This window comes from Theropithecus gelada, chromosome 7b (assembly GCF_003255815.1).
Source record: "Theropithecus gelada isolate Dixy chromosome 7b, Tgel_1.0, whole genome shotgun sequence".
NCBI lineage: Eukaryota > Metazoa > Chordata > Mammalia > Primates > Cercopithecidae > Theropithecus > Theropithecus gelada.
In genome coordinates, this window is record NC_037675.1 from 63239441 (window position 1) to 63258065 (window position 18625).

An 18625-nucleotide genomic window follows, 5' to 3' on the forward strand; every position below is an offset into this window, starting at 1 on the left:
TTGCTCCTTTGTCAAAAATCAGTTGACTGTATGTATGTGGGTCTAATTCTTGGCTCTCTGTTTTATTCCATTGATCAATTTATTCTTTCACCAAAGCTACATTGTCTGCAGTTCTGTGGCATGTCTTGAAGTTGGGTGGTATCAGTCCTCCAACTTTGTTCTTCTTCAATACTGCGTGGACTATTCTGGTAATTTGTTCTTTTTTATGTGGAGGAATATACTTTTGTATGAATAGACCACAATTTGTTTATCCATTCACCAACTAGTAGACTTGGGGTTGTTTCAAATTTTTGACTATTATGAATAAAACTGTTATGACCTGGGAGGAGGTACTCCCCTTACAGACTGAAGTTGTCCAATGTGAGGAGGAATTGAATTCCCTGAAACAGAAGCTGGCGGCGGCCCTTTTGGCGGAGCAGGAACCGCAGCCAGAACGAGTGGTTCCGGTGTCGCCGCTACCGCCGAAGTCGGCTCTGTCCCGAGATGAGATTCTGCGCTATAGCCGGCAGTCAGTGCTGTCCGAGCTGGGCGCGCACGGACACGTGCTAGTCGTGCGCTGCGGTGGGCTCCGCTGTCCACTGGCGCAGTACTTGGCAGCGGCCGGCGTGGGCCGCTTTGGCCTTGTGGACTATGACGTGGTAGAGATGAGCAACCTGGCCCACCAAGTGCTACATGGCGAGGCACTGGCTGGACAGGCCAAGGCCGCTTCGGCCGCCGCCTCGCGGCGCTGCCTCAGTTTGGCGGTGGAATGAGTGCGGTACACTTAGGCCCTTATGCCAGCCACTACCCTAGACCCGGTCCGCCGATATGATGTGGTGGCCGACTTCTCGGACAACGTGCCCACTCGCTATCTGGTTAATGACGCATGTGTGCCGGCGGGTTGGCCCCTAGTGTCTGCAGTGCCTTGCGCTTCGAGGGCCGAATCACAGTCTACCATTATGACGGTGGGCCTTGCTATCGCTGCATATTCCCCCAGCCACCCCCAGCGGAGACAGTGACCAACTGCGCGGACCGCAGGATGCTCCGTGTCGTAACTGGGGTCCCGGGCTGCCTGCAGGCTTTGGAAGTGCTGAACATCGCTGCGAGTCTCGGCCCCTCTCACAGTGGCGGCCTGTTGCTCTTTGATGCCCTGAGAGGGCATTTCTGCTGTATTCGGCTGCGGAGCCGCAGGTTCGACTGTGCAGCTTGCGGGAAATGGCCCGCTGTGACTGCTCTGCTGGACTATAAAGCCTTCTGTGGCTCCTCAGCCACCAATAAATGCCACTCCCTGCAGTTACTGAGCCCAGAGGGGCATATTTCTGTCACCGACTATAAGTGACTTCTGGATTCTGGGGCACCCCACCTGTTGCTGGATATCAGGCCTCAGATGGAGGAGAACATCTGTCATTTGTCTCATGCCCTACACATCCCTCTGAAATATTTGGAACACAGGGATGCGGAGAGCCTGAAGCTCTTAAGAGAAGAAGTCTGGGAAGGGAAGCAGGGCACACAAGAAGGGGCTGCTGTCCCCATTTATGTAATTTACAGACTGGGAAATGAATCACAGAAAGCCGTGAAGATCCTCCAGGCCTCATCAGCAGCTCAAGAGTTAGACTCTTTAACAGTTTGGAATATTGTGGGGGACCTTATGGCCTGGGCTGCCCCAAACGATGGAACACTTCCGCAGTACGAAGGTGACTGGTACAGTCTGATGGGAAAGAAGTGTATGGTTATAATACCGCAAAGATATATTTATTTGCGTTTTTCGGTAATATACATAGGAGCTGGAGATTCTACAGTATCTGTGAATACATGGACTCGTTTTTTATAAGGAGTTTTAAAAATTATTTTGTGCTGGATGACTTGTTAATGGATTTAACTGTTTCTGGGAACCATCATTTTTTTCCAGCACATGGAGGGTGTCTTGAACATGTGAGATGTAACGTGACAGGATTTTGTGTTTTAAACTACAGATCATTTACCTGTCCTTATTTTCTACCTCCCGCAGTCAAAATGCTTTCTAAATCATTTTATACCTGGAATTAAGGTGCAGTAAACTTAGTCTTATGAAATTGATCACAGATTATATACTTATGATCAGTTTACTGTTTAGTTAAGAAATTCTTGGATCTTATTAATATTTCAGATGATAGAATACATCTTACAGAAATACATGTTTAAAATGTAAATTGCTTTAATTATTCAGAAAGTGGGTCGTTCTATTTGGCATTTTGAAGTAGTATCAAAATGAGATCTTTAAAGTTTACCAAAATAAAGGAAACCACCTTTTTAGTCTGAAAAAAAAACTATTATGAATCCTCATGTATAAGTATTTGTGTGGATATATGCTTTAATTTTTCTTGGGTAAATACCTAGGAGTTGACTTGCTAGGTTATATGGTAGATGGGTACACATTTAGCTCTACAAAAAATGGCCAAGAAAGGAAGAGTGGGGTCGGGAGAAAGGAAAAAATAGTTGCTAAAATGTTTTCCATAGTGGCTGTACCATTTTGTATTCTCTCCAGCAATGTATGACACTTCCAGTTGTTTTACATCCTCTATTATACTTGATATCATCAATTTATTTTTATTTTTGTCATTCTCATGGTTATAAGAAGATATCTCATGTTGGTTTTAATTTGCATTTTTCCAGTGACTAATGATATTGACCATCTTCTCATATGCTTATTTGCCATCTGTACCTCTTCTTTGGTAATGTATGTGTTCAAATCTTTTGTTCATTTAAAAATTATGTTTGTCTTATTATTGCATTATGGGGGTTCTTTAATGTGCATACGAGTTGTCAGATATATGTTTTACAAATATTCTCCTGTAGTCTGTGCCTTTTAATTTTTCTAACAGCATGCTTTAGAGAGTAAAAATTTTAAATTTTGATAAAATCCAATTATTGTTTTTTCTTTTATATTTAGTGCCTTCTGTGTTCTACATAAGAAATCTTTGCCTAACCCAGAGTCAAAACAATTTTCTCCAATGTTTTTTCCTAGAAGTTTTATAGTTTTAGATGCTACATTTAGATCTGTGATGCATTTTATATTTTTGCTTATGTTGTGAGCTAAGGGTCTAGGCTCATTTTTTTTCATAAGCACATGTAATTATTTTAATAGCACTTGTTGAAGATTATCCTTTCTCGGTTGCATTACCTAGGCATTTTTCTTGAAAATTATTTATATATGTTTGAGATTATTTCTGGAGTGTCTTTTCTCTTTTGTTTATCTTTATGTATATCTTTATGCTAATATCATACTGCTTTGATTACTGTAGCTTTTTATATAATAAGTGTTGAAATCAGGTAGTGTAAATCCTTCCACTTTTTCTTTTTTTCAATCCTGTTTTGGGTAATCTAGGTCATTTTATTTCCATGTAAATTTTGGAATTAACTCACCATTTTCTATGAGTAAATTCTCCCTGGATTTTCTTGTTTGTACATTAACATTTGTTGAGAAAAAGACATAAACGGCATATACATTGAAAAGGAGGAAGTAAAATTCTTTATTTGCTGATTTGACCTCACAGTGACTCATTTCCTCGTGTGGCTTGTGAGAATTTTGCTAGTTTGTTTTCAGTGAATTTCCCCATACCCAGCATCTAGAAGACCCATATGCTTTGAACTATGAATTGGAATCTACATAAAAGCTACTAGAATTAATAAGTGAGTCTAAAAAGATGCAAGGGAAAATATACAAAAATTGTTTTTCTATATACTAGCAATTAACTTAAAACAATATTATTTACAATGAAAACACATTACTATTTATAATAAAAAATACTATTTACATCAGCATAAAAAATATGAAAGACGTAAGAAGTGATTTAACAAGTTTGTACTGTCGAATAGGATGACCTTGCTCCCAGTCTTGGGGAAAAGCATTTAGTCTTTTACCATTAAGTCTGCTGTTGCTTGTAGATTTTTCATAGATGCTCTTTATGAAGTTGAGGCAGTTTCCTTCTACTCCTAGTTTGCTGAAAGTTTTGATCAAAAATAGATGTTGGATTTTGCCAAGTGCTTTTTCTGCATCTGTCAAGAAGATCATATGGTTTTCTTTAACTAGTCTGTTAATATGTTGAATTACATTGGGTTTTGAATGTTGAATCAGTCTTGTATTATTGGGATAAACTCCACTTGGTCTTATGTATACATTTTGGTATATTTTGTCTTCATTTTTATTCGTTTCAAAAAATTTAAAAATTTCCCTTTTGACTTCTTTCAATCATGGAATATTTATAAGTATGTTCTTTAGTTTCCAAATATTTGGGGGAACTGTCTAGAAACCTTTTTATTATTGATTTCTTATTTAACTCTCTTTCAATAACATTTGTATGAGATGATTCCTTTTAAATGTGTTGTTTTGTTGCCCAGATTATGGTCTGGGTAAATGTCCCATGTTCACTTTATAAGAAATGTATTTTGCTTTTGTTGGTTGTTCTATAAATGCTGATTAATTTTATTGATAGTGTTTTTCTAGTGTTTTAAATCCTTACTGAATTTCTGTCTACTTTTTCTATCAATTATTGAGGTTCTGGCATTAAAATATCCAACAATACTTATGAATTAATCTATACATTTATCCTTCTAATTACATTAGCATTTGCTTCGTGCATTTTGAAGTTTTTTTATTATCTGAATAAACATTCAAGATTGCTATATATTCCTGATGACCTGTTCCCTTTATCATTATGACATGATCGTTTTCTTTGGTAATATTTTATTCTGAAATTTGACCTTAGTATAGCCACTCAGCTTTATTTGGTTAGTTTTAGTGTGGTTTATCTTTTTTCTATCTTTTTTACTTGTAATAATTCTGTCTTGTTACTTAAAGTTTATTTCTTGTAGATAGCATACATAGTTGAGTATTGTTCTTTTATCCAATTTTGTATCTGTTTTTTTTAGTTGGTGAGTTTAGACTATTTCCATTTAAGGTTGGATTTAAACCTACCATTTTATTATTTGTTTTCTATTTGTCTTCTACCTGTTTTTTTTTTTTTTTTTTGCTTTGTTTCTACCTTCTTTTGGATTAAATGAAAATTTATTAATATTATGTTTTAGGTTTTTTTTTGGCTTATTAGCTCTACCTTTTTTGTTGTTGTTTAATGGTTGCTCTAGAGTTTACAGTATAACTTTTAAATTTATCATCATCTACTTTCAAATAATATTACAGTGATTCCCACATATTTTAAGAACCTTAAAATTGTATAGTTCTATTTCTTTTCTCTTGGTCTTTGTGTTGTTGTTGTACATTTTACTGCCACATATGTTATACACCCAACTGCTATGGACTGAATGTTTGTATCCCTCCACAGCTCACCTGTTGAAGCCTAATGCCCAGTGTGATGGCATTTGTAGGTGAAAGCTGGGGGAGAGAATTAGGTCAAGAGAATGGATCCCTCATGAGGGAATGGATCCTTCCCTTATGGGAAACCCATAAGGATTAGGGTCCTTATGAGAGACATGAGAGAGTTTTCTTTCTCTTTTTTTGCTCTCTGCCAGAAGATGGCTATCTGCAATCCTGGGAGCATGCTCTAACCAGACACATCTTCCAGTGCCTTCAGCTTGGACTTCCCCCCTCCATGGAACTGTGAGAAATAAATATTTGTTGTTTAAGCCACCCAGTCTGCTAATTTGTTATAGAAGCCCAAATTGACCAAGACACACAACAATATGTTATTATCTTTGTTTTAGAAGTTATCTTCTAAAGTATATTAAAAATGAGAAAAAATTTATATCTACTCACTCTTTTACCATTTCTGATGCTCTTCATCCCTTTGTGTAGATACAAATTGCCCTCTGGTATTATTTGCCTTCTACTGAAGGACTTCCTTTACTATGTGCAGTGATGCTCATGATATATTCTTCTAGCTTTTGTATGTCTGAAAAACTATTTACTTTTATTTTTGAAGGATATTTTTGCTAGGTATAGAATTCTAGTTTGTCAGCTATTTTGTTAACTGCTTTAAATACGTTGTTCCACTGTCTTTTGACTTGCATTGTTTCTGATAAGAAATATATTGTCATTCTTATTGCTGTTCCTTTGTATGTAATGTGATGTCTTTTTTTTTTCCTGCCTACTTTTCAGTTTTTCTTTGTCACTGTTTGTTTAGAAACCTGATGATGATGTACCTTAGTTTGGTGTTCTTACTGTTTCTGCTTGGGGTTTGCCAAACTCCTTGGATATATGTGTTTATAATTTTCTTCATATTGGTAAAATTTTTTGGCCAATTGTTTCTTCAAATATTTTTGCTACACTTCCTTTCTCTGAGACTCCAGTTATATGTATAGTAGGCCACATGATGTTGTCTTCTTTTGAATTTCTTTTCTTAAAAGTCTTTTTTCTCTGTGTGTTTTATTTTGTTTAGGTTTTATTGCAATGTCTTCATGTCCCTAAATCTTCTACAATGCCTAATCTTCTGTTAATCTCATCCAGTGTATTTTTCATCTCAGTTATTTTATTATTCATCTCCATAAATTTGATTTATATCCCATTTTATCTTCCATTTCTGTTCTTAATATGCTTTTGTGGAGTACATTATAATAGCTGTTTTAATTACCTTGTCTAATGATTCTGTAATCTCTGTCATTACTGGGTCTGTTTCTAGTTATTGAATCCCTCCCACTCCCACTCCCCATTTTTCTTTTTTGCCTGCCTGGTGATTTTTGGTTGGATATTAGATGTTGTGAATTTTATATTGGATGGTGCTTCATTTTATTTCTTTAAGTATTTTTGGCTATGTTCTGGAAGGCAGTTAAGGCCGCTTGACTTCATCTGGTTTTGTTGAAACTTGCTTTTAAACCTTTTTAGGTGGATGTAAATCATCCCATAATCTACTGCTAATTTGGTCCTACTAATGAGGCAATCAGCCTTTAAGTATCCCACTTTATATTCTGTATATTAGTATTTTTTGCCCGCTGGCTAGTGACAACATAAATTATTCCCAGCTTTTCATGAGCTCTAGGGATTTTTTGATTGTACCTTTCTGGTGGTTCTCTCCCTTGTCTTGTTAGTTTCTTAATACACATGTGCTGATCTGTACTCAAAGACTCAAAGGAAATCCTGTCTGTGAATGCTTCTTCTGCAGTGCTTTACCCCATAAATTCTAGTCACTGTGGCTTCCCCAAACTCCACCCTGCTTCTATTCAACTCAGCAAGACTCTGTTCTGGGTCTGTTTGGGCTCCCCTTCCCTGTCCCGTGACATGCTCTCCAGGCAGTGAACTGGAGCACCCACAGGGATCACTTTATTTATTTGTTCTTTCTCTCAGGGAACACCATTTAGTGTTGCCTGCTTTCCTGCATCTTTAAAACCATTACTTTATATATTTTGTCCAGTGTTGTGGTGGTTTAAGGCAGAAAGAGAAATTTAATCCCTATTACTATATTATGATCAGAGCTGGAGTCCTTAACTAACTTTTGCACATGAAATTACAATAATTATAAAAACAATACCACATTATAGACAACATATTAAAGGATATAAAATGCCATTCTGTGAAGTGTTATCATAGCACATTTTCTTTCAATATTTTTTTGTCCTTCGTGAAGTTTTTAGGCAATATTGTTAGTAAAATGAGACTTTGGAGTTGCTTGACCCTACAATTTATTATCAGTGTTCCATTTTTAATTCTTTTTTTATCTTGGGAATATTATCATCTTTAAGACTCATTTTCCTACCTGTAAAATGTGTGGATAATTGTACCTTCCTTGCACTATTGTAGCAGAGATTGAAAATAAAATATGAAGTGTTCAGTAAATAGTAGTTATCAATAGTTTCAATCACACTATGTATGCAGCTTCATACCCTGATTTTTAAACAATTATAAGCATTTGATATATTGTCTTATAGCATTGCTTGATGCTTAATGAATGACCCAATGCATACTCATAAACTCTTCCCTTATTTTTGTTTATTTCTTTGTAAATACATATTTTTAATTGATACATAATAGATGTACCTATTTTTAGAGTACATACAATATTTTGATACTTTCATATAATGTATAAAGATCAAGTCAGGGTAATTGGGATATCAATCCTCTTAAATATTTATCTTTTTTTATGCTAGGTCTTCCCTTATTTTTGGATATCTGGTTTATTTACAATTTTCTCCCTTAATATATCATCATACCTAGGGCTGTCTTATCTAAATTTAAAAGTTCTTAATACAGCCAATTTGAAGATAAGTCTTGATTTGAAACATGTTTGAGATCTCCCTGCATTAGTTCACCTGAATTTAACTGGATCTCAGCAGCTTCAACTCTTCACTGTGCTTTTCCTGCCCCTTCCTGTTTCTTCTCAAGAGAAGACAGTTTCTTGCTCATTATTTTCTGTGGTAACTGAGAAGAGGAACTGAGTAAAAAGGTGTTGGGCTGCTAAGACCCAGGGCACATCCCATATAGAATTCTCTCTACTCTGTTTTGTGCTTTGGGAAATGCAGACGTTGGTTCAGCTCCCCTCATCACAACTCATGGCTTCTCTTGTTTTATTCTCTTTCAGGGCAGGGAGTTAGCTCTTGTCTGTTTGGATGCCTAATTCAATCTCTATTGACTGTGTTTAGTTTTGCATACATTGTTTATACTTTGGTAAAAATAATTCATTTATCTTTTCTAGTAAGCAGTTACAATGACAAAAATTTGATTTTGAGTAGAATACAGATGAGACTCATACTAAAACATTGTATTCATAGATAGGATAGGATGTATCCAGAAGCAAATTCATTAACCTTATCTGTTTGGTTTTTTTCATGAAAGGCAATCATTTGTTAAAGAGGGTTCAATGTTTTACTGAGAATGGGCCAACTAAAATGTTGACTGTAGATAGATCCTTCCTGGGAAAAGAGGACCCATGAGTTGTAAAAAACCTGTGAAATTTAAGAATATGATCTCAAACTGGCCCTAGTGTTTGCTGTTGCAAGCTTGGAGAGTCCTTGGTTGAAAAAGTATAACTCTTTCCCTGAAAGCGTTATAGGCTTTTCCTATAATCTGAAGAGAAACCACCATGCCACAGCCAATCAGGAATGAAATGGGGTGAGAGGATGGATAGGCATTTTTCCCTGGTTCATCTCAGGCCTCTTTCTGTCACCCTGGGTTTGCCTGGCTTCTCCTTAACAAAACATCTTTCGTTTTTCTCCTACTGTCTTTCCACCAGAGCCCTAGCTGCCACTGGCCCCTTCCTTTGTACTTACTGCCCATGCCCATTGGCCATGGAGCTTGACATTTTTCAGAATATTCATCTGAAAATGAATCTCTTTTGTGAATAACATTTATTCATAGCCTAACTTTGATGCATTTTTTAAATTTTAAAAATCCTTTTCTCACATGAGTAGGGGAGGTACAAAGTGAGCAAAGTGGGAAGAGAATTCATGTGTAACACCCCAAGGGTGAATATTCACAGGAGGGCAAAAATGTCCTTAATTAATGAACCATTTCCTATTCTGACCAGTAATCTAAGCTATCCATCATCATATAAAAAACAGAACTACATGTTATGATAGCCAAAAGTAGGATGATGTGTTCCTCTAATGTGTGGCCTTCTAGGAAACCATAACTGATTACAGTTCTTTCTAGAGGTATTAAAACGGGATGGTGGACCTTTTAAAATTTTTGTATGTATCGTGAAATTTTGGATATGTTTAGTGAGGAGTTGTCAGTGTTTTCAGTAAAGGAGAATATATTCTGCCTTCAGTAATTGCATTAATACACAGAATAATTAATACTCAGAAAAATACTCAGATTAATACTCAGAAATAGAAAAATATGATGGCCAATTTTGGAGGTGAATTTGGAGGTAAGAGCGGCTGATGGCACCAGTTTTATAGAGGACGGTGAATATGAACCATGAACTCTAGTTGCATAGAATTTTGCAAAACAATTTTGTTCCTGTTGACAAGGGGCAGTCCCTTTCAAAGACATTACTGTGGAAAACTCTATTAAGTTCAGGAGAGGAAAGTGAGACATGGAAATACAGTTGTCCCTTGAACAATGTGGGCTTGGACTCTGTGGATCTACTCACACATGGATGTTTTCCCACCAGACAGTACTTGCAGGATGCGAATGCCACATATCTGGAGGGCCGACTTTTTGCATGAGTGGGTTCCACAGGGCCTACTGCAGGACTTGAGTGTATGTGGATTTTGGTATATGCAGGGGGTGATGGGCCCTAGAACCAATCACTTGTGTATACTGAGGAACAACTGTACATGCACAATATGTTTTTATATCAGACAAGGTACTGAGAGTATTTCTTTCTTGTGTCATCACACCTTTGTGCCCAGGTATTATAGTGCTTCAAAGATAAGTCTTCATACTTTTAATTTATATTTGAAAAAAAAAATTAGTGTCCATCCAGATGAGACTCTTTGGGACCATAAAATAGACAATGTTCTCTAAAGTATCCAAACTGAAAGCATAAATGGCTCTTGTATTAAATAGGCTAGTTTTATAGAATTTAACATTTTCAGAGCCAATGAAGCAAGATTTTTTTTTAACATGTTCTAACATTTTGCACATAAGAAATTTTCCATTTGGTGTGAGGCATGTGCCAAATGATGGAATGTATTGCCACGTTAGAGTCTGGTTATTCTAAATATAAACTTAAAAGGAAAAGTAGAGGAGATGAGCTCCAGAAAATGGAAAGAAAACACACTGAATTTTTTCTCTCTGGGGACATTGGAATAGTTACCTGAGCACTGAAAACTTTGCTATGCAAAGTGCAGTTGTGGACCAGTAACCTGCCTGGGAGCTTGTTAGGGCTGTGGAATCTTAGGCCTGCTAAATCAGTCTACATTTTGGCACAATTGCCATGAGATTCATAAGCAGATTACAGTTTGAGAAGCATTGCTCAAAATTGATGAGGGCTGCTCTGTGCATCACCTGATATCAGTGTTATGGCTTTAGAGTATACATGTAATACTTCTTGATCCTTGGGGAATAGTCTTATACGAAAATGGCTGTGTCAGCCTGTATCTTCCTTCTGTGACTTTGACCTTTCTATGTTTGGTTACATTCCTAGTTGAAAGTGAGGAATCAGGGAATCTTTGGGAATTAGAGACATTTATGTGGATTGGGTGTACATAAAATAAAGACTGGAGACTCAAGAATTAGGAAAGAGATGGAAAATTTTGAAGGGTAACAAAAACTTCAAGGATATTATTTGTTTTCATGTAGTTAAAACATTAAAATTTTTTTTCTCATGTAAGGTTTTTGTTGTGGCAATAAACACCAGTGCTGGTTGATTTAAGCAGTAAATGAATTGTTTAAAAGATACTACTTGGTTCACAGATTTCTGGGAGGGCTGGAGAGCCAGGTTGTAGCCATGAAGCCAGGGAGAGAGCCCAAGTCAGCCTGCAGAGCTGGGTTGGTGGATACTCCTGTTACTGCAGAGCACTAGAGGCTGCAGATTGCACCCCAGGTGCCATTGGGACCAAACCATGCATGCCTGCACCAGCCCTGCATTGTGGGGCCTCTGTATTTCTTGTAGCATCTCTGTTCCCAGAGGGAACACTGGATGATCTCTGTACACTGGAGTGGGTATGTCTGATTGGTGGTGCCTAGACCATGTTCCTTTGTCCCAGGTGCCAAGGAAGCTGGGAAAGCAAGTCTTTGGTATTTTTGCAGTCATTCTGGGAGGTGACCACTGCCTTTTTAGGTTGGGGAATTTCCCAAACCTACTTCTAACCTAAGGTTCAGATACGGGTGGATAAAAAGAATTATAGATGTTTGATAGAGTTGCATGTGTGTGTGTGCATGTGTGTGTGCACATGCATGTGTGTGTGTGTGTTTGCTAGGGATATTTATTTCAATAGGGCATCTTCCTGAATTTATGATGAAGGTCGATAATGGAAAAGCAGGATTCATTTTGCATAATTTTGCTTTTTTGTTAAAAATGCTAACATACATATAAAATCAAGAGTACTGATACTTGTTTCAGGTTGCGTTTAACCGGAAAAAACTTGTTTTCTGTGAGATTGAACAGCTTCCTAGCACTCACTCTGAAATATGCAGTTCATTGCATTTGCTTTCTAAATGAGAACCACATTTAATGAAACCTTGACCGTGTAATCAAGATAATGAAGGATTTTTAATTTGCCTGAGTGACTCAGTTGTGGAGTACACACTTTGACTTGTGTTCGGATGGGAGGTTGAGAAATTATCACTGCCTTGGTGTACATGAGACACAAAGCAGAAAACAAAATCAGCATGCGCTGTGTCATATTTGTACTGAGATAACACCGAGGAACAGCTGTGACTCTTTCAAATGACTCCATTTGTTTGATAATTGCTGGGTAAAAATAGTGCCACTATTGGTTATTTCAGGAAGACAGATGGCGTTCTAGATTATGTTCCTTTCCTTGTACCCAAAAAGAACAGGACCAAGTCTTTCTGAAAATTACTGTCTGTGTGTGTGAAATAGCATCGGGGAAGGGGACAACACATTTCAAGCTTTTGCCCTGCAGGTACGTAGGGAGCAGGGGCTGCACCGTAAAGGAAACAAGGAATTCAATTATTCCAGCCTGAGCTAGGATGGGGAATCAAGGCATCTGTCTGTTGCTTAGGAACAGAAATATCTTGTGCCTCAGCTACAGCTGGAGAAACCAGGTCATTTACTTTCAGAGTTCACCTACCGGTTATCCAAACAGAGCTGAAGGAGAAAGCACCTCTTTTCTCCTCCTGGCAGGGGCTGTTTTTCTCATCAGGCCTCCTACCTTTCTTCCAGTCAGCAAATTCTCTGTTGTTCCTAGTGTATTTCTCAAAACTGTGCCAATCAAATCACGGTACTTCTTGGGGAGGCGGGTGGGAGATGATCGGTTTTCTTCAGGAGCTGGCCCTTGGGTCTTTTTCCCTCCCAGGAAGCCTGGGGACTGGAGGTGGTGGAGTGTGGTACTCAGCCTTTTGTCTGAATGGCAGGCATGTGATGGTTTGACATCTGGTTGGCATTCTTGTCTGCACCTCAGGGAGAGAAGGTTGTCACACACACTCCCACGGTCCCACAGTTAGGTCTCGGGTCAGGCAGGGAGGCAGAAACACAGATCTTTTGTGAGGTATGAGGACCCCACTTCCTGTGCCAAGGGAGGACCGTGGATTGCACCCTTACCTGTGTCTAGGAATCTCTTTTGAGATCTTTCGAAAAAACACACACCTGAGACTTACACCCAGAAATTCTGCTTCGTTAGGTCTGAGGTCTAACCTGGGCTCCTGAGGGTTCAAAAGTTTCCCAGGTAATTAGAGCTTAAAAGTCATTCCCATTTTTCTCCTTAGCCCCTGCTAAAGAGTGCTGGACTCCCAGATCCAGGCTGGGCATAGAAACGCTTAAGCATGGAGTTCCTGGGTGTCCTCATTTCTGTCCAGAGTTGAGAGCTTGCCCTGTGCCCTTCTCCCTGGGGAGCTCTGTGTACTCAGGGTCACATGATTCCTGCAACAGTGGGTTCCTTGGTCTTCAGTTTGGGTGGGAACGTTTACTCTTTCAGGAGCACTCAGAAGGAGAATTGAGACTTGTAGCTGGGTAGAAACATTCTGAAGTTATTTAGGCGTTAACTAGACAATGGGAAACTGGTAGGTAGAACCTTAATCCCTGGGTGTTTCTAACTAAGCAGGCCGATAAGAGCAGAATGTCCCAGGCACATAGGCACACACTGCCAGTACACCTGACCTGGGCAAGGCCTTGGGGTGTATAAACACTGATCATTTCTACTCACTGTTCTCCAGGGATCCCAGGAAAATCAGATAGTTTCAATGAGAGTATTACAGTACTCAGAGGCAAAAAACTTAAAAGGACAATGAGATGTAGTTCCTTTTTGCGTCTTCTTTTTATCTTCACAAAGAAAAAAAGTCATTATATTGAAAATGAAGGTGATTAGAAAAGCATTAAAACATTCTCAGTATGTTTTAAACATTTCTCCTAGAAAGCCACAAGCCAAAGGCAGTTATTTCTTGGCTCCTTTTTGCTCAGTTATGTAAACGTCCATTTGTGGGAATACCAGAGTTGATCCGGAAATCTCAATTTCAAGAGAGCTGAGAAGTAGACTTGTTATCGCGAGCATGAAAGGAAACACTGTGGGGCAGCTTTAATTTTCATGACTCTCAAATGCGGGGACGTGACTGAAGCACACGGTGTCCGATTTTCAGTTGTACCTGGCCATGAAATCAATCTCTGAGTCTACATAGCCACACTTGAAACAACCTCACATCTCTCACACTGGCTTGCCAGATCCGAGGGACTTTGATTTGAGAGAAGAAAAGGAAGACATTTTCACCATTCATACCAAAACCTGGGTTTTTGAAGTAATTTGAATTTCTGATCCTTTTTTTTCAGCCTCTACTTGCCTCTCTTCCTATCACTGCAGAATCCAAAATAAATTCGAAGCTCTCCCTCTTCTGTGGACTAGGAAGAGTCAGAGAATTTTAGAAAGATTTTTGCCAACCTGCTGTGGGAGGTACAGAATTTCTAAATAGCAGGGTCTTGGAGTGGTATTCTAGGCACTATTAGAGGATTCATCTAGAGGCAATGTCTATGTAGCAAGCATACTTAGTTTGCAATGTTTATATTTAGGATAATGAGAGTGTTGGCTCTAAACCCCCAGACTTCCCTTCAGTGCTACCACTGTAAGCTATGAATAATTTTTTATATACAGAATTGGATATCTCTCCCCAACCCTTTCCTGCTATTAATTTTTTTTAAGTGTGAGTCCATTTCTCTTGATACACTCAATGTGTGTGTAAGGAAGAGGGCCAACCATATCCCACCTCGGAATACCACCGAAGCAACCAGGACAACTGTGTTATTAATACTTTTTCTTTTTGACTTCCATAAGGATTTAAAAACAAAAACAGAGAAATGTGCCTTTTCTTTTCTCTCTTACTTGATCTTCAAGTTAATAAAATGAGTGACAGAGAGATTACAACTGTGAAGAAGTAAGGATGCCCTTTCAGCCAAGGGTACTTGTCATGCTTTCATCTCTGTGCTCTTGGAAAATAGTAAGATCTCAATAAACATTCTCTCTTAGCACTTTTGACAAACAATTCACCTGTCTGGACTTCAGCTCTAACATTGCATGATTTATGATTTTAGGACCCAGACAATAATATTGCCAACCCCCATTTCCATGGGTCCCTTGCTGTTTCATCACCAATAAATGGCACCATCTTCAACATCTTCGTTTTAAGGTACCTGCTGTCTGACTCCTGTCCCACCCTCCTGGCCGGAGCTTCTAGTGTTGTCACCCCACAGACCTCTAATCCATGGCCTACCACATTTTCATTGTCTATGATCCCCTTTCTCTCTTTTCCTTTTTTACTAGTTTAGATTTCACATTATATCATTTAAGCAGTAAATATATCAGAAGAAAAATGCATAATTATGCTCAGTGATCTACAAATTCCTGACATTGATGTAACATTAGCCCTTGACACTGCCTGGCAATCCTGCCATCTATCCTTTGGATTTTTGTCCTTCTACTCTCCAGAACAATCACACTGTGTTCTCTCACCCCAGCTTTCTGGGCTCCTTTCCTATTCACTCGTAGCTGACTATGTTGCTTCCAAGTTTACTGAAAAGATAAAAGTAGTAAGGCAGGCCACATGCCCATTATCGAATCTAGCACCCCACTTATGTCTTTATTTGCACTCCATTTCCCGCCTCTGTCTGCATGAAATGTCTTAGTTCCCACCAAAAGCTGCTTCTGCTTATTTACCTCCAGTGCTGCCACAGATATACTGGGCATGCATTCTCATTTGCCCAATTCAATGATAGTTTGCATTTGTTGGCCTGGCATAACCATGAATAAATAGTTCCCCCTAACGTACCCCAGTTTGTATGACAAATTATATAGTACTCTTAATCATGTAACAAACTTCCATATATGGTGGGGGGTCTGTTTCTGGGCTAGCGGGTCAGAGCATCTCTGTGCCCACATCATACTGTCTTAGTTGCTTTACAGGTGGTCATGTAGCTTTAACAAGTCCATACACAGGGCAGAGCAAGCATTCCTTTCTGTTCTTCAGATGTGTATCAGCTTTTTATGGTCCTGTACTATTTCATGTGTATTTTAGAATTAGTTCGTAAAGTTCCACAAAATCCTGTTGGGGTTTTGATTGGAGTTTCATTGAGTCTCTAGATCAATTTTGGAAGAATTAAATCACTGCAAAATCAAATCTTCCTATTCATTTACACATATATTGCTCTATTTAGTTTTTCCTTAATATCTGTCAGCAAAATTTTACAATTTTCTGCCTGCAGGTTAAATACATATTTTGTTAATTTCTTACTAGATATTTTGTGGTTTTTGTTTCTATTGTAAATAGTGTATTAAAAATTGAGCTTTTTTTGTTGTGGTGCTGTTGACTTGTGTATTATTCTTATATGCAGCCACTTTGTGAAATTTTTATTTATAATGATTTATAAATTTGTCAGAGTTTTCTTTATATGCAATCATAACACTTGCAAAAATGATGGTTTTGTTTTCTTTTTTCTAATCTTACTTTTAAACAATGTGATTGACATGTAGCATACATACAGGAAAGAGCACACATCATAAGGTCACCTCTTGATACATCTTCACAAAATGAACACATTTATTTAACTAGCACCTAGATTAAAAAACAGAACATTATTCGCATCCATGAAGCCCCCTGGTGCTCTCTTCCATCACTACCTCCCCAAAGAAAAATGCTTGGGTTTTTAATATATTTTTTTCTGGTCTTATTGACTTGGCTCTTGCAAAGTTCCCTTTCTTAACATAATCACTTTCTCCCTTTCTGCTGGAATATTCCCAGTAACATACAAATGTGCTTTACAATCTTCCGTCTTAAATCTGAAATCATTCTCCCTTGACCTTATTTATGTCCCTTTCTAGCCAGTGCTCCATTTGGCTGCTCCCCTTCTCAGCAAAACCTTTTGAATAAAAGTCCTGTAGCCACTGTTTCTACTTCTTCACTGTACAGTTTTCTTTTCAACTCACTTTTATCTGGCTTCTGTCTTGGTATTCCACTGAGGCAGCTGTTGTCACAATATCAGTGTCGTCCTTGGTATCAAATCCAATAGACAGCTCTGTTAATGTCCTCTCCATCTCTTAGTATCATTTGATATAATTAGCCCTTGCCCATTTTGAAATACTTCATTTCATGCTTCCATTTTTGCATTTGGGTGACTACTTGTTGAATGCCTTTCTCTTCACCTAAACTCTTAAGTTCCATAATGGCTATGGTGATGTATGGCTTTTTCACTGTTCCATTCCCAGTGTCTAGTTCAGTGTTGACATTAGATTGACAAATATTTGTTGCCTGGGCTTTAGGGGTGACAATAAACATCCAGTCACTTTTGTCTCATGTCTACTTAAATGTCTTACAGGTACCTCAACCTCAACAGGTCCAAAATATGTTTATCATCTTCTTCCACAGACCCCTTTTGAGTATATACCAGTAACATCCACTAAACCAGAAACCTTAACTCCTTACTTTTTCTCATCCCCACATCCAATCCATGATTTCTGACCATGCTACTGCCTGCATACTTCTCCCAAATCATCCTCTTCTTTCTATGTCCATTTGCATTCTTCTGGCATGCCATTAGATTGAATTACTGAAACAGCTTCTAATCTGTTTTTGTTCTGAACTGTTCTGAACTCTGGTATTACTTCCTCCAATTAGTCTCCACATAGCAGCCAAAGTGATCCTTTTAAATATACAAGTCTAGTTAAATCACCCTCATATGGCAGACATTGTGCCATATACTATCCTCCCGGTTATAAAAATAGAATGAACAAAGGATAAGAAGCAAGAGAGTACAGGATTGCACTATTAAAAACAAATTACATGATAAGTAATTTATAGTTAATTTTAATATCACTATTCTTCCACATTTTCAAAGTATCTGTATTAGTCGCTTCTTACACTGCTATGAAGAAATACCCAAGACTTCTTCACAGGGCAGCAGGACAGAATGAATGCAAGCAGGAGAAATGCCAGATGTTTATAAAACCATCAGATCTCGTGAGACTCATTATTATGAGAACAGCATGGGGGAAGCTACCCTCATGATCTAATTACCTCCACCTAGTCTTGCCCTTAACACATGGGGATTACAATTCAAGATGAGATTTCGGATGAGGACAAAATCAAACAATATCTTCCTCCCCACCCCCTCCCATATCTCATGTTCTCATATTTCAAAACATGATCATGAGTTTCTTATTGTCCCCCCAAATCTTAGCTTATTTCAGCATTAACCCAAAAGTCCAAGTCCAAAGTCTCATCTGAGACAAGGCAAGTCCCTTCTGCCTATGAGCCTGTAAAATTGAAAGCAAGTTAGTTACTTTCTAGATACAATGGGAGTACAGGCATTGGGTAAATACACCTGTTCCAAATAAGACACATTGGCTAAAACAAAGGGGCTTCAGGCCCCATGCAAGTATGAAGTCCAGTAGGCCAGTCATTAAACCTTAAAGTTCCAAAATGATATCCTTTGACTCCATGTCTCGCATCCAAGGCGTGGGACTTGCACCCTCTGAAGCAATGGCTGGAGCTGTACCTTTGCCCCATTTAGCCATAGTTGGAGCTGAAGCAGCTGGGATGCAGGGCACAATGTCCTGAGGCTGCCCAGAGCAAGGGAGCCCTAGGTCAGGCCCAGGAAATGAATTTTCCCTC

General features: G+C 38.5%; 1 pseudogene; it reads left to right on the forward strand.

Moving 5' to 3' along the window:
* The first annotated feature begins 314 nt into the window (after nucleotides 1–314).
* LOC112628398 overlaps nucleotides 315–18625 on the forward strand; it is a 32100-nt pseudogene continuing 13789 nt past the window's right edge.